Source organism: Plectropomus leopardus, chromosome 10 (assembly GCF_026936395.1).
Source record: "Plectropomus leopardus strain MGB_pleo_1.0 chromosome 10, ASM2693639v1, whole genome shotgun sequence".
Classification (NCBI taxonomy): Eukaryota; Metazoa; Chordata; class Actinopteri; order Perciformes; family Serranidae; genus Plectropomus; species Plectropomus leopardus.
Window position 1 is genome coordinate 5,387,512 of NC_142185.1, and position 15,304 is coordinate 5,402,815.

A 15,304-nucleotide genomic window follows, 5' to 3' on the forward strand; every position below is an offset into this window, starting at 1 on the left:
GCAAAGACCCTCGTTAATTTACAGCCAGTAGATGTTCTCATGTCTCAATTATGCATTAAGTTTTGTGTTTTTTAAGAAGCAGCAGCTGTAAGTCTTTACCCCTAAAACAACTACGGAAGCTGTAAATCATCTTCATTGCCTCCACTCTCCCTCTAACAAAAGGCATTTTCCTCCAAAGTGACACAGAGAGTGCAACTTCAACTCCTTTAATTGTCACAAAATATTAAGGAAAAGATTAAATCTACAAACCAAGACTCAGTGAGTAGAAGATTTCAAAAGTTATTCTGAATGACCCACAGTATTTTTACTAGTGAAATTTTGTGTAGTATTAAAGTTGTAACATTGCTGCATAGCACTTTATGTTCTTTAGCAGGTTTAATTCATATGACTAATATTCTGTCTGGGAGACAGCCAAATACAAACAAACCATGAATGTTAATGCAGCACAGACATTGAATGAATTTGTGCTGAATGTTCAAAGACAGCACATTTTTTTCTGCTAAATAACAAGTTATGCAGGTTAAAAGTGAAAGAATGTAGGTAAAATGAGAAATCAAATCTGCACACACAAATGTGTGCACATATTCACTTGCATAAAAGCACAGTCACTCACCAGTTTCTGGTTTGTCCAGTGGTGCGGTTATTACAGTACTTGTCCCTTGGCTGGCTGGCTTATGCACTGGTTTGGGCTCTGCTGCTTCTGTCAAAGTGAAATCATAAGTCATGGAACACAGCGTTAAATATGTGGTTTCAATTTAGTTTAGCTTAAGCGTATACATTAACGTTTAAATTACAATGAATTAAAGGGGTGAAAAAGGACCAAGACATCTAAAAAAAGTGAGAGAGATTTAAGCCTTTAGATCCTGGATTGACATCAGTTTTCTTGTTTCTCAGACACCTTTTTCAAGAAAATTTATACGTCTGGAACCTTAGAAAATTACTTTTATTTGTTTTGAAAACATGGTCAAAAGGCAATGAGCACCTTGGCAAGAAATATCTGGCTATCTTTGTATGCTTTGTATACAAGGAATGACCATGTACCATGGTTATTGTTTATAAAATACTGCTGACATGTATGCTAAATGTCAAATGAGAGGTCGATGCTGTTGTGTTAAATGTCCGTCATGTTTCCTTTATTTCGGCCACGCTGGCATGCTGTCTAAAAAATCACACACTGTAGCAGCATGATGCATGATGATTTCTATGTGAAACTGCAAAGGAGGCATAAAGAAGGGACTTAGTTGTGGCCCTATAGTGCAATCTCTGTGTAAAAAAGGGTTAAAGCTGCAAAGTTTCAAAACTCACTTTTATCATTTAGTGGAATTGATAAAGTAACTGTCAACACATATATTTAGTATTTTGACATGTTTTGAGTTATGGGGCAGGGATACTGCTTTTTGCTGTTTTCAATAATATGTTATCTTGTGGGTTAAAAAGCAAACTCACAACATATCTGTTGATGTCTTTATGGACTTACTGGTAGTCATGATGCCTTTGCGGGTGGAGACAATTTGACCCTCTGCAGTGTGGGCGGTGACAACAGCATGATATGTTTGAGCGCTCTGCAAGTTGTCCACAGTGAGCTCTGTGCCCGACACATTGGTCCTCAGTACCAGGGCATGGTCATGTAACCGTGTCACCACTACCTCAAAGTAAACAAAGAGCTTGGGGTCTGAGCTGGTCCAACGCAGTTTCAAGCTGCTGGAGGTGACATTAGAGACGTGCAGCTCATCTGCATCTGAGGGGATAAGATAAACAGTGTCAAGGCAGGACAATGCAAAATGAAAGCAAGTGTTCAGTTTGCTCAAAGTAACAGCAAGACAGTAGCTGTCGTGGATAAATGTAGCTAAGATGATATTACTTTAATGTTAGGTCATAATTGTGGAGGTATAAATGGGTGTAAATATGGTTTTTCACTAGTGAACTTTTTTAGAAATATCATCTGCACTTTACAACTCACAGCATTAAGGTTTAAACTGAATTGAATCCAGTCGAATCCAATCGAATCAAATCAAACTGTTTAACTTAACCTAGTATGAAGACCTTTTGAAATCTGAGTAAACATGGGGGAAAGGGTATAAGCAACTTAACAAGACATGAATCAGAAACTTACCTGGGAAAAAAAGAAAAAAGAAAAGTAAAAAAAAATAAATAAATAAATAAATAAATAAATAAATAAATAATAATAATAATAATAATAATAATAATAATAATAATAATAAAAGAAAAAAGAAAGTGACCCACAAAAAAGTAATGAAAATTTTTTAAAAAAGAAAAATGTAATATTTTTTTTGTTCTGTACCATAATTTTAAATATATAATTATAATAATCAAAGAATAATAAGAGAATATCATTTTCTAAACATTTTTTCCTTTTTTATTTATTTATTGATATTTTTCTCAAAATTCTCCCTTCTTTGTAAAACTAACTTTCAGGTCATTTTCCTGTCACCTTTAACTAATTTCTCACAATTTGCGTGACATTTCTTGTCAAGTTGGTCATTGATTAAAAAAAAAAAACATGGGAAGAAAATGGCAAACCAATTTGCTAAAGGGTTAAACAGCTTGTGAGAGGTGTCTGAATGTAGCACAAATTAACTGATGTCAATCCAGGGTTAAAAGGGTTAAATAGCCCTTATTTATATCGGTATGTCCTAAAAGTTGTAAAAGTCACTGATAGCCCAATCCAGACTCATTAATTGTGACCAAGCCTAAGGCCAAGGCGGGGTCAGAGGAAACACTTGTGCACTTGTGCACTCTCTGGACTCATGCATGGATGTGGAAGATTTTATGCTTATGCTATAATGAGAGTATTTTCACTGCTTAAACATCCGGTTCTGACAAGAAGAAAGCTTAAGGTTTCCCTTTTCTGCTCTCGTCAAAGCCATCAGACTCCATTGACAAAAACAGTTATTTAAACTTGCTGAAGACAGGAGCTGCTGGTCTACCGCTGCTTCAAACAGTAAGTTTGTAATATAGTGTGACTTCGGCATTAAAAGTGTTAGTTCGGATTTACCAAAGTCACACAATAGCACTAACTAACTGATTGAAGCAGCGGTAGACCAGCAGTTCCTGTGTTCAATTAGCTAAAAGTGATTTAACAGTTTCCTTTTCCTATTGGAAATCACTGACTAACAGAGAGGTAAAGTAGTGAAAACATTCTAAATATAGTGTACTCATACTGATTTAAAACAATCACAATCGTACCTTTGTGCTGTCTGTGCTGATGGACTGTCTGGTGGTTTTCATGATGTTTCTGATGTTTCCTGTAAATGTACCAATAAATAGTGAATGAAACCATTGATGTATCCAAGGATTGAACAGAAACAATTGATAGGGCACAGGAATATCACAGTACTTACTCCTCTTGGTGTGATGATGTGAAGGGGTTTTTAAGTGGCTGGTCACTCTGGAACCACTTGCAGTTTTTGGAGACTTCAGGGGACATGTAGAAAGCATTTTCAACTGAGAAGAAAATTAAGAGAACAGAGTATGTCACTCACAAGACTTGGTTTAATTAATGCAACTGATGGCTGTCAGCCTAAAAAAGTTCGTAGTCTACAAAAAGGCAATGAGATGGATTGATTGACAGCTATCCATCTTGAACTTACTGCTGATATACTTTGGTAGCAGCGTGCCAAAGGTCTGGATGTGTTTGTCGTAAAAGCTTGAGATGCTGTCCAACCGCTTGAAGAAGACATCTGACGGCTCACTGGCCATGCGCGACAAGACACGAGCATCTCCAGCAGTCAGCTTCTCACCCACACCCAGGATGACCAGGAAGTAGCCTCTGCATTTAACCTCTGTGGCAATATGCACCAGCTGTGCCTCCTCTGCTTCCACACTTCCTGTCACAAAGAGCATGAGTACTTTCCTGTTACGCTGGAGGGGTGCCTTTTCAAACACCTGCTCTACTGTTGATTCGACAGCCGCCGCCAGCGCCCTGCCGCCCTCTAACTGCGGTGTCTTCTCCAGCAGAAATTTGACAATATCCTGAGCTGAGTTGTGCTCGGTCAAATCGATATCCACATGGATGGGCATGCCGGTTTTGTTGTGGATGAACTCATAAGGTGCCTGCTGGATCACAGACACTCTGGCTTGGTGAACAGATAAAGCAGGATTTGGAGACACTTGTAGCTGCTCAACTATGTGCGCGATGTAACGTTTGATCTCTGTAAAGACAGTTGGGTAGGTGGACTCAGAGCTGTCCATGACGAATGCCATGTCGATGTCCACGTCTGTGATGGAGGACCTCCTGTCTCGGCTGGGCGGTTGGGGAATGTAGTCACACATTTGGTCTGGATCGCAGAAGTCTACAATAAGAAAAACACAGAACATAATGTTTCTTTCATTGCTAGAACTGTCAGAATGGTAAATGGCAATATTGATTTCTAGTCGTTTTGAACACTCACTACTTTCACACAACTTGTCACATTCACCCATATTCACACACTGGTGGCCGAGGCTACTGTACAAGGTGTCACCTGCCACTCAGTTTTTTTAAAAAATCACACGCATTCACACACTGATGAACAGCCATTGGGAGCTATTGGTTCAGTATGTTGCCCAAGGATACTTTAATATGCAGACTGGATCTTATCTTATCTTATCTTATCTAATCTTATCTTATCATAGCATACAATACCTTACCAGACCTTACCTTATCTTATTTTATCTTTAAAAAAAAACAAGAGACAATAATTGTGATGTCACCATTTTTTCACAAACACAGAGCTCTTACCGAAACAAACATGGCAGTTCATCACCTTCTCGATGACTGAATCATACTGTGCACTTCCAGCATTGGGAAGGACAATAACCTGGGCCAGTGCTGTGTTGTTGACCTGGTGTATAAGAAAAGGCAAAAATATTAATAATACAGTGTATGAATTTCTTTCTTTTTGAGACAGACACCGTAAACATGCCTTACAAGCATATGTAATGCTCAGTTCCCCTTTGAGATACCAGTTTGTTTATTGCTTTGTTTTACCTGCAGTGCTCTGCTTAGTTCTTTGTCATCACGGTTGACCAGGAACAGAGTCGCAATTCCAGCATCATGGAGGCGGAGAGCTGCATTAGTAAGTGCTTGAGCCCGACCAGCTGGTCCTTGGACAAAGAAGATTGCCACCTTCCTCATGAGGAAGCCACTGCGTACTCTCTTAAAGGTGCTCTGGGCCACAAAATTCATGGCCGTCTCCAAGCTGCGCTCCTTTCTGGTTGTTGGGACCTGCAGGCCCTCAATGCGCTGCACCAGAGCACGTTTCTTTATTGCATCAGAGAAGCGAATGTCAGTGGTTACCTCGCTACTGTACAGGGCCAAGGCAACACGAGCTCCTCTTGGACAGTTACTCTCAGAGATGGTGAGGTCTCTGACGAGGCGCAGAACTGTGTCACGCATATTGTTGAAGGCTGGGCGGCCAACACCTTGAGAGCTATCCAGAACGAAGGCAAGCTCGGTGGGGTAGAGCGGGCATTCCTCCTTACCTAATGGCATACACACAGAGGATTTTGGTCTTTGTATAGAAGTGCATACAACATATAAACAGTCATTCAAACAGTTATCATCAAATGAACATTATTTTTTGTACTTACCATAGCAGCAAGCTGGTAAAAAAAGGGGGGGAGAGGGGGGCAAAAAAAGTGGTGAGACATTTTTGGAGCACATGACACAATATTATCATTATTGGTGCTTATTAAATTATACTTACGACAGTTGCCTCGGATCTTCTTAACAAGGTCACATTGCTGAGGAAAAAGACACATTTAAGGAAAAATGTTGAAAGTTTTTGATCACAGGCATTAGAAATTACTTTGGTTTGTTCATTCAATACATTCAAAACAGTCTGATATATGAGCACATACCACAACACCTGGTCCTCTCGGTCCTTTCTGACCCTATGGGAACAAAAACATTTGTGTTAACCCCTGGACATGGACAATGATAAAAAGCTTAATTAATTAAAGCTTAATTGCTTATATACAGTGTTGGGCAATAACATGTTGCTCAATACTGGTAACACGTTACAGTACTAATGTTACTTTTTAAAAGTATAGGTATGAGGAGGTATGAGCCCAACACTGTATATATAATACCATTATTTTTGTTAATTGTGTTAAGAATTTTACTGTGTTACATTGTGCAGTATAAACTATGTGTCATAAATTTGATTGAAGTAATGTACATGAAGATACTGTAAAAATCAGACCACTCAAGATAGTGTATATTGTAAATCACAACGCATATTCTGCCATGGTGGCACCATGTCATTTAAACCAATTCACACAGCTTTCCAACAAAGGGGTTTAATTCATGTTGCTTACATATGGTCCAGGATATCCAACATCTCCCTTCTGACCGGGTGTACCAATCTGCCCAGAGACTCCCTAAAAAGAAAAAGAGAAGAATAATTCACTTTTAAGCCTATTTGTCAAAAAAAGAGCTTAAAATATTCACTCTCTTCAAAAGTTCAGACATTAATGCTCATGCAGCTCACTTACTGCCAAAACTACATACTACATATTTGAAAAAAATAACACTTCAAAACCAGATCTCTAGTGCATCATACCAAACATATCTGTCCAGAGTTTTAAAAGGATTTAGTGAAACTATACACTTATATTACCCTAATCTAAGTTATATGAGAAAAAAAATACCCTCTGTCCACGATTTCCTCTGCGACCAGGTCCTCCCTTGGTGCCGGGGTCGCCTGCTTCTCCCTAAAATGATGGAAGTAAAGAGAATGAATATAATTAACCAGCATCAATAAGAAGGCCCTTTGCCCAGAGTGTACAGTGTAATGCTGTAATATACAAACTTTGTTGGAATTTCATTTCAAGAGTCAATGTTTTCCATTACCTTTGGTCCTGGGAATCCTGGGAAGCCGTCATCACCCTGTAGAGAATTGTGAATATAAACTTTAACTTTATTCATCTTGAGATTTGTAAGAGTTGTTCCCTGATAAACATATGTTTGAATGGGCCTGAGCCATGGCATTCATTATTTAGCTGATATCACTTTGTCAGTGAAAAAATTAAAGCCAAATAGGATGTGCCAAAAACTGCATTTCCTGGAATGGAGGCAGGCAACAAAAGCCCTTTAGACCCCCATGTAAAATGTCCAAAGACATATACATGTTTAAAGCCTGATATATTGTACTTGGGGTATCTTTATCCATTCATTTAACCTTTATTGAAATCTTAAGGGATCATTGATGTTGAGAGCACAGAAAACACAAAGAAAGAACAAACAACAACATCAACAACAGGCAACGTACCATTAAAAACAGTTCCATTCAAAAGTGGAGTAATTGGTGATCATAGTTTTAAACTGGCCCATAGTAACTATTGTGTTGAGTTTGTATATATGTTTGTAGTCAGTCAGTCATTTTCTGTAACCGCTTGTCCTCGTAAGGGTCGCGGGGGGGCTGGAGCCAATCCCAGCTGTCATTGGGCGGAAGGCGGGGTACACCATGGACAGTTCGCCAGACCATCGCAGGGCTCACCAACACATATAGACAAACAACCATACACGCACACAGTCACACCTAAGGGCAATTTAGAGTCACCAATCAACCTGACCTGCATGTCTTTGGACTGTGGGAGGAAGCTGGAGACCCCAGAGAGAACCCACGCAGACACAGGGAGAACATGCAAACTCTGCACAGAAGGGCCCCCGCCCAGACCGAACCCCGTTCCAACTGGGATTTGAACCAGGGACTCTCTTGCTGTGAGGCAACAGTGCTAACCACAAAGCCACCGTGCCGCCCTATATGTTTGTAAGATGTTCCAAATAAATATATGTCAGATTTGCCACTCACTCCTCCACAGCTCCAATATTTCATCCAAATTTGGTCATTTCTGGCCCCAAAAATCCAAGCTGGCGACAGCCAAAATGCTAAACTTGAGAGTTCGAAGTGGGAGTTTACAGACCAATTGGTGATATCACTGTAGCTATGTCTTTTATTTATACAGTCTAAGCTGGATGCAGTTCTAATCACTGACACTTAGCAGAAGCAATACAATAATTTTTAAATAGGTATGATTAAATCATTATTTTGTGTCAAATTATTGATGTCTTGAGTATGTTGCCGTGTAACAAGCAGGACGATGCACAGTGAGTGGGTTGTTATTGTGAAACAAACCCCATTCGGATGATTCAAGACCCACCTCTTTGCACTGGGGCGCTGCATCTCTTTGTTGGGGTTCATTTTGCAATAATGACCCTCTCGCTGTACATTATTTCTTATATAGTACTCCAACAGCTCTGTAACTACCTTTATTGTACTTTTTTTCATTTCTTTCTGTGATTTTAACATTCCCTGGATATTGGCTATAATAGCAGGTGATAATCAAGGCCAAAATGAAGACACACCAGGGGATTACCACATATACCTTTACTGTGTATTACTAGGGGTCAGAATTCACTTGCCTTTCTTCCTTTAGGCCCTGCAACACCAAATCCATCTCTTCCATCATCACCCTATAAAACAAATAAGAGTGTGAAATGCTTGGTAGTAAAAAGGAAACAAGGCCAACAGCCCCCCATGTCCCCACCCCATTCTGTCCCAACAGTGTTGATATATGATACTAAGAAATGTTATGGTATTCATTCAACACAGAACACATGGAATAAGATCCTCCTCAGCAAAAACATTGATTCCTTCATTAAATCAGGTCGCATACCAAACATTCTAACATATAACACACACAGCAACACAAGTCTTGATCTAAATCACACATGGCAGTGCTGCAAAGTATATAGCTTCTTCAACCTGCAGCCTGAAGCCACAACTCTCCTGCCAAAGTGTTCTCTTTCACAGGACAGTTATTGAGAAGATTATCTAATAATCATCTACTATATTATAAAGAATATATCTGGTTTTATAAACAACATGACAATCCATGCAACTTCGATATATCATGGGAGTTTAAATCTTGCTAATTTTCACCAGTTCTATGTTACAGTACATGCAATAAAGATTTCATTCTTACAGGCTCTCCACGGGGACCAAGAGGTCCAACAACACCCTTAGGTCCTGGATCTCCTGGCTCTCCCTACAAAGGTGCAGAGATAGCCAGAAACAGAGAATGAGACAGATATAATACACAAGAGTTGAAGATTCAAAAAATGTCCAGGCTTCAAATTAAAAGTCAAATATTTCCTTACACTGTCTATAGATTTAATTAAGTTACTATGTTGTCTTTTTGCAGTCGATCTCAAGCTGAGCCTCAATGTTTTCTTATAGTGCTTTCATGTTTGCGCCAATGGACTACACATGTGTGTCCAGTAATGTGAGCGAGCTAGGCTCAGGCCAGCATGTTTAGAAATTAAATAAGCCTGTTATGGAAGAATTTAAGTTGTGCCACCACTCAATACCTTGCGCCCAAGAGCTCCTCTTCTACCCTTATCTCCTGCGGGACCTGGTTTACCTCCGGGACCCTAAAAAACAAAACAATTAGACATCAGAGGACAAGAACACAGGCAAGACGATTTTTCTCAAAATACTGTGCACATGTTTTCAAGTCAGTTATTATCCTGCTCAGAACCTAATGGTGTTCCAAACACAAAAAATATTTACTAATGAATAGAAGAGTTCTACTCTAAATTCACTCATGAATCATTTTTCATTAAACATTTTTGGTATTATTATTCTTAATTATGTGGGGGGTTTTCTGTCCATCTAGACATCCGAGAAAAGTGATGTCCATTGGAATGGATGGGGGATCTGAATGGATTAAAGCAGTGTGCCATTGCTGTTGTGGTAATGTGTAGTCGACACAGGTTATGTGACATTTTAATATGTCTGCTCTGTGCTCCCTTTCTGTGTTTTACCATTTAAAACTGGTGCTGCATGTGATCCATAAAGAATAAGTTACAGGTGGAGAAACAGGTTGTATTTTAGAAAATGGCCTCAACGAGTTCACTCACCCTGGGTCCTGGGTTTCCAGCTTCTCCTCTGGGTCCTGGTGCTCCAGGTGGTCCAGATGGACCCTTAAAAAACACAAAGCAGACATCAAAGATGCTACATATTAGAACTGTACTCCAGACCCACAAGTAAAGAATGAACTCACATTTCTAGATATTGAGATGTCATGAGAGGTAGAGTCATGAAGGGAGATGTATTCACTCAGACAGAAACAAAAGCAAGCACACAAAAATAATTCATATTTCATATCACATTAGGGGGGTTTGCCAAATATGTTTTTGAAAGAGTTTAAAAAGCTGTTGCTTTTTTGTTATGTGTAAGAGCAAGGGAGGATAGCGTTTCAACTCACTTCAGATATTTTTTACTTGTATCATCATTATGACAAATTATATCTTTGTCATAATTCTGTCCATGTCCATTCATTCATCTATTATTTTATTTTATTGTTTAACTTTTTATTGGTTTATGTATTGATATTATGATTATTTATTATTTTGATGATGATAATGATAACAATTATTATTATTATTATTATTATTATTATTATTATTATTATTATTATTGTTGTTGTTGTTGTTGTTGTTGTTATTATTATTATTATTATTATTTATGTTCTGTGTAAAATGTCAATTATCTGTGCTCTCATGCATGTTTGTCTTCTTGTCTGCCTGACATATTTTGCACATACTACAAACCATCATGTCACCATATAAAAGACTGCAAGACCTATAGTAAGCAAGCAGGGCAGTCAGGACAATGGTTGCTGCCCAGCTGAAACAGATCAGATAATTGCCCTGGTGTGGGAGCTGAAAAGATCAGGGGAATCAGTGTGTGTGATGGACAATGACTGAGGTGGACAGAGAAGAGTTTAAAGTTTTATTACCAAAAAGATGGTGCATTAGAATTGTGTTTAAAAACCTGGTTTTATTTTCTTTAACTTCTGTCTGCAAGAATTAGATTGACTTGTTAAAAAAAGACTAAATACACAGAAAAGCTCCGGACCCTTAAGACAACACAATATATAACACAGTCCAGTCAAAACAATATGTCATCTTGCTGATGTGGCCAAGAAAAGTATGAGCAATAATGACAACATCCACTATAATGCATGTTTTGGCAAGTGTATTTAAGAATCTGCCAAATACAGCGAAAGGAATGACAAACTTACTCTAGATCCTCCAATACCAGGCTCTCCCTGAACACCATCAGCACCTGGCTTTCCGGGGGTTCCCTTTGAATGACATTCGAGGAACAATATGTAACATTTACTGCCACTACAGCAGTTACTGTTGTTTAAGTATTAAACAGTATATGGTATAACAAAAAGGGACTTACAGACTGTCCAGGTGGGCCTCTTCTGCCATCAGCACCCTAATGAAGAGGGAGTAGAAATAAGTTTTGAACAAAAAAAGGCAAGTCAATATCTAGCAAATATACTGTGACATAGTGAAATGATTTACCCTTCTTCCAACTTCACCGGGGCCTCCTTTCTTTCCATCCTCGCCAGGCTCTCCCTGTCATTTCACAAGAAATAAAACACACACACACACACACACACAAACAAAACCAACCATATTAGTTAACCCTTTTAAACCTGGATTGACAAGATTACTTGTGCTGCATTTACAAGCATTTAAACTTCTGAAGCGTGAACAAATTGGTTTGATATGTTTAAAAAAAATAGGGGGATAGGCAGCAGTTTGGCAAAAAATATCCCGCAAAATGCAAGAAATTTGTAACATTTTCAAATAAGAAAGAGTCAAATTATTAAAATTAAAATTTAAAAATAGGGGGAAATGTATGGTTGGAATTATCATTATTATGCATTAAATAATGTTACAGAAAGACTTTATTAAAACATTTTTATAATTTTTTTTTTTAACTTTTTTCCAGGTCATTTCATTTTTATTTTGTTTTTTCCATTTTATTAAATTTATTATTTAATTTAAATTTAATTTTCTTTAGGTAATTTTCTGGTATCTTCTATTCTCTCATGCTCATTTCGTGTCAAATTGCTCATTGCCAATTTTCTCAGGTTTCCAAAGGTGAATAACACATTGATGGGACTGTTGTCTTTGTTTTTTCTTTAAGTATAAAGGAAGACATTACCGCTGGTCCAGCATCACCAGGATCTCCTTTAGGTCCTGGGGTGTTGTTATCTCTTCCACTTGTACCCTGTTAAACAGAAATCCACTTTTCAATTTACATTCAAACAACCTAAACCACAAACCAAGAACTTATGTATACCAGCTGCCTGGGAGAGTGATGGCAGGCTGAGGCGGGAATTTTTCAGTCATATGCTAAATGGTCAGACAGCACATTTTCTTTTTTGACTGTTGAGAGTTAAGCTCAAGGGTATTAAAACAGTGGCCCTAAAAGAATGGATGGCTTTTGCTTAATGTCTCAATCCAAGCTGGTCTGGGAATCCATAAATGATAACATAAACAGTCTCCATAATACTCACAGGGTCTCCTCTGATTCCCGTTTCTCCTTTGTCTCCTGCTTGTCCTTTGAGACCTTTGGGACCCTAAAAGCAAAAACGTATTTATCAGCGATAAGAGTTAGGGATTTTTACAGAAAAACGTGTGGAAAAGGCTGAGCTAAAATTGCATCCAGTCACTCACTCTTCTGCCGGGGTTTCCTCTGTCTCCTGGGGGTCCGGCCACTCCACTTTTGCCCTAAAAGCAAAAAGCAAATGCAAATTAAAACCCACAATCATGCACAAAACAAAGCACATTCACATGTTTTTGCCACATGAACACAGATCACCAAACAGCTTAGGATAATAAATGATCATTCATGATTCCGTAAAATACATAATAATAAATCAAATGGACTGAATCACAAAATCTAAGACACACTTACCTCTTCTCCATTGATTCCATCTAGCCCAATTTCTCCATTTTCACCCTGCAACATAGCAGCAGTTGGTAAAATAATCAGTGTGTTGGCCTTTTTCTAACACCCTTATCTAATAATATCTTTTTTGAATTAATGAAAAAGACAAAGACTCACCTTTTCTCCTGAATACCCACGACCGCCCTAAACAAAAGACAGGAATGGTGTTACATCATTATATTGAAGATGCTTGAATTTAAAGTAAGTTGAATGTTACAGCTTATATCATAGCCTTACCTTAAGACCTCTTGGTCCAGGACATCCCTGGAAACCCTGCGTTCCATTCACACCTGGAGGACCTCTTTCTCCCTGTTAGTTCGGAATGAAGACAATAAATACCATGGCAAAATGCAAAAGGAATACAGTATAAAGGGACATGAAGTGTTGAGTAAAAAAAGACAAAAAAAGACAGTTGTCTCTTAACTTTTCTCAGAACTGAAAAAGGTGTGGATCAGGAGAGTTTACAGCAGGGACAACCCTGTCTCCTAGAAATTACATTTGTATGTTACTCATGTCAGACTGCTACATATGTAAGCAAAGCATTTAAACTTACAGGTCCACCCTCATCTCCAGGATGTCCTTGGCTTCCTGCTGATCCTGGACTGCCCTGAAAGACAAACGCCAGAGTATTAGCCTCTGATAAACAATTCTTTTCTGGTATAATTAAAGACAGGGTCTCAAAAAATATTTTTTTAAACATTGCATACCTTAGACCCTGGAAGGCCAACAGCTCCTCTGTCTCCTCTGGTGCCAGTACATTTGCATGGCACACCACAGCACTCCCTCTCTGCAATGTTGTCCTATACAGCAAAAGAAAAAAAATATTAGGCACTGGGAAAGGGGAACAACAGAAAGCTCACAAAAATATTTTGACTTCTAATAGTACTCACCACTTCTTCCATTAGCTCATAGTCTAAGTCCATGATGTTGAGGCGCAAGGGTCTTGTGTACCTGAAGCCACGACCAAATTCCAGGAGCAAAGCATCCTCAAATTTGGGCACCCGCTCCAGCCCAACCAGGATGAAACTGTTCACTCCTGTTTTGCACATCCAAGAGTTTTAGGTACACCAATTACTTCTCCATAATATAATACTGCTATAATTTCAAAGAGGATGGATAATCATAAAGGAACATTTGTGCTGGATCATCCTCTTACCTGACTGCCGAAGCTCCTCAACTCGCCTTTTCATTTCATTATATGGGGCATCAAGACCATCAGTCAGATGAATGACAATCTTTGGAGGAAAAACAATTTAATGTTACCATTCCTTACATTTTCCATAAATCCTTTCATTGGTAAGTTTAAACTAGAGATGTCCATATCAGGTGTTTGGCCCAAATCCTGATCCTGAAGTTTTATCTGCTGATTCAAAGTTTGATCCGATACTTTTATTTACCTACATGTAAATTAAATACAGCCCCAATTACAGAAAAGTTGGGATGCTGTGTAAAAATAAGTAAAAATGGAATGCAATGATTTGCATAAAAAGTTGGGATGTATATTTAATTGAATCAGTACAGAGACCAAATGTTCAAACTGATCAAATGTATTATTTTTTGTCAAATTTTCACATGTGCTGAATTTGATGCCTACAAAACTTTACAAAAAATTCGGGACGGGGGCAGCAAAACTGGTGAGGCTATGGGATGCTCTAAAAGCACCTGTTTGGAACATTCCACAGGTAAACAGGTTCACTGGTAATAGGCTTAAGTATCATTATTAGCTTTGATAGGGGCATTCTCAAAAGGTCCAGTTGTTCACAAGCAAGGATGGTCACTTGGTGAAAAACTTCATGGGCAAATCGTCCAACAGTTTGAGAACAACGTTTCTGCACCTTTGCAATAAATTTAGGATTTCAGTAGTAGTGCCCATGGCATCATGGGTAACTTCACATCTATGAAGGCACCATGAATGATGAAAGGCACATAAGGGTTTTGGAGCAACATATGTTGCCATCTCGACAGTGTCTTTTTCAGGGACATCCCTGCTTATACCAGCAAGACAATGAGACAACTTCTGCATGTGTTAAAACAACATGGCTATGTATTAAAAGAGTGCAGGTACTAGACTGGCCTGTCTGCAGTCCAGACTCGATACACTGAACATGTGTGGAGCATATGAAGCACAAAATGCAGCAATGTAGGCACAGACTGTTGAGGAACTCAAGACATATTAAGCTAAACTAGAAAATAATTTCACTTTCCAGCCTTTAACAATTATGGCGCTTTTCCACTACATGGTACCAGCTCTACTCTCCTCTGCTGGCCTTTTTGTTGGTTTTCCATTAGGTACCTGGTACCTGGTACCACCTTTTTAGTACCTGCGCTCCTGGGGCTCGAAAAACAGGAGACCACATACTAAGAGGTACTAAAAGATGAGGTGACAACACTGCAGACCATTGATTGGTGAGAGAGAAACGTCGCTGCGTCATCAATGCATGGCACGCACAGAATACCCTAAACAGCACAAACAGTTAAGC

At 38.7% G+C, this 15,304-nt stretch overlaps 1 pseudogene; it reads right to left on the bottom strand.

The window, feature by feature from the left end:
* The window catches only part of LOC121948882 (uncharacterized), a 59,191-nt pseudogene that overhangs the window by 6,327 nt on the left and 37,560 nt on the right, over positions 1-15,304 (bottom strand).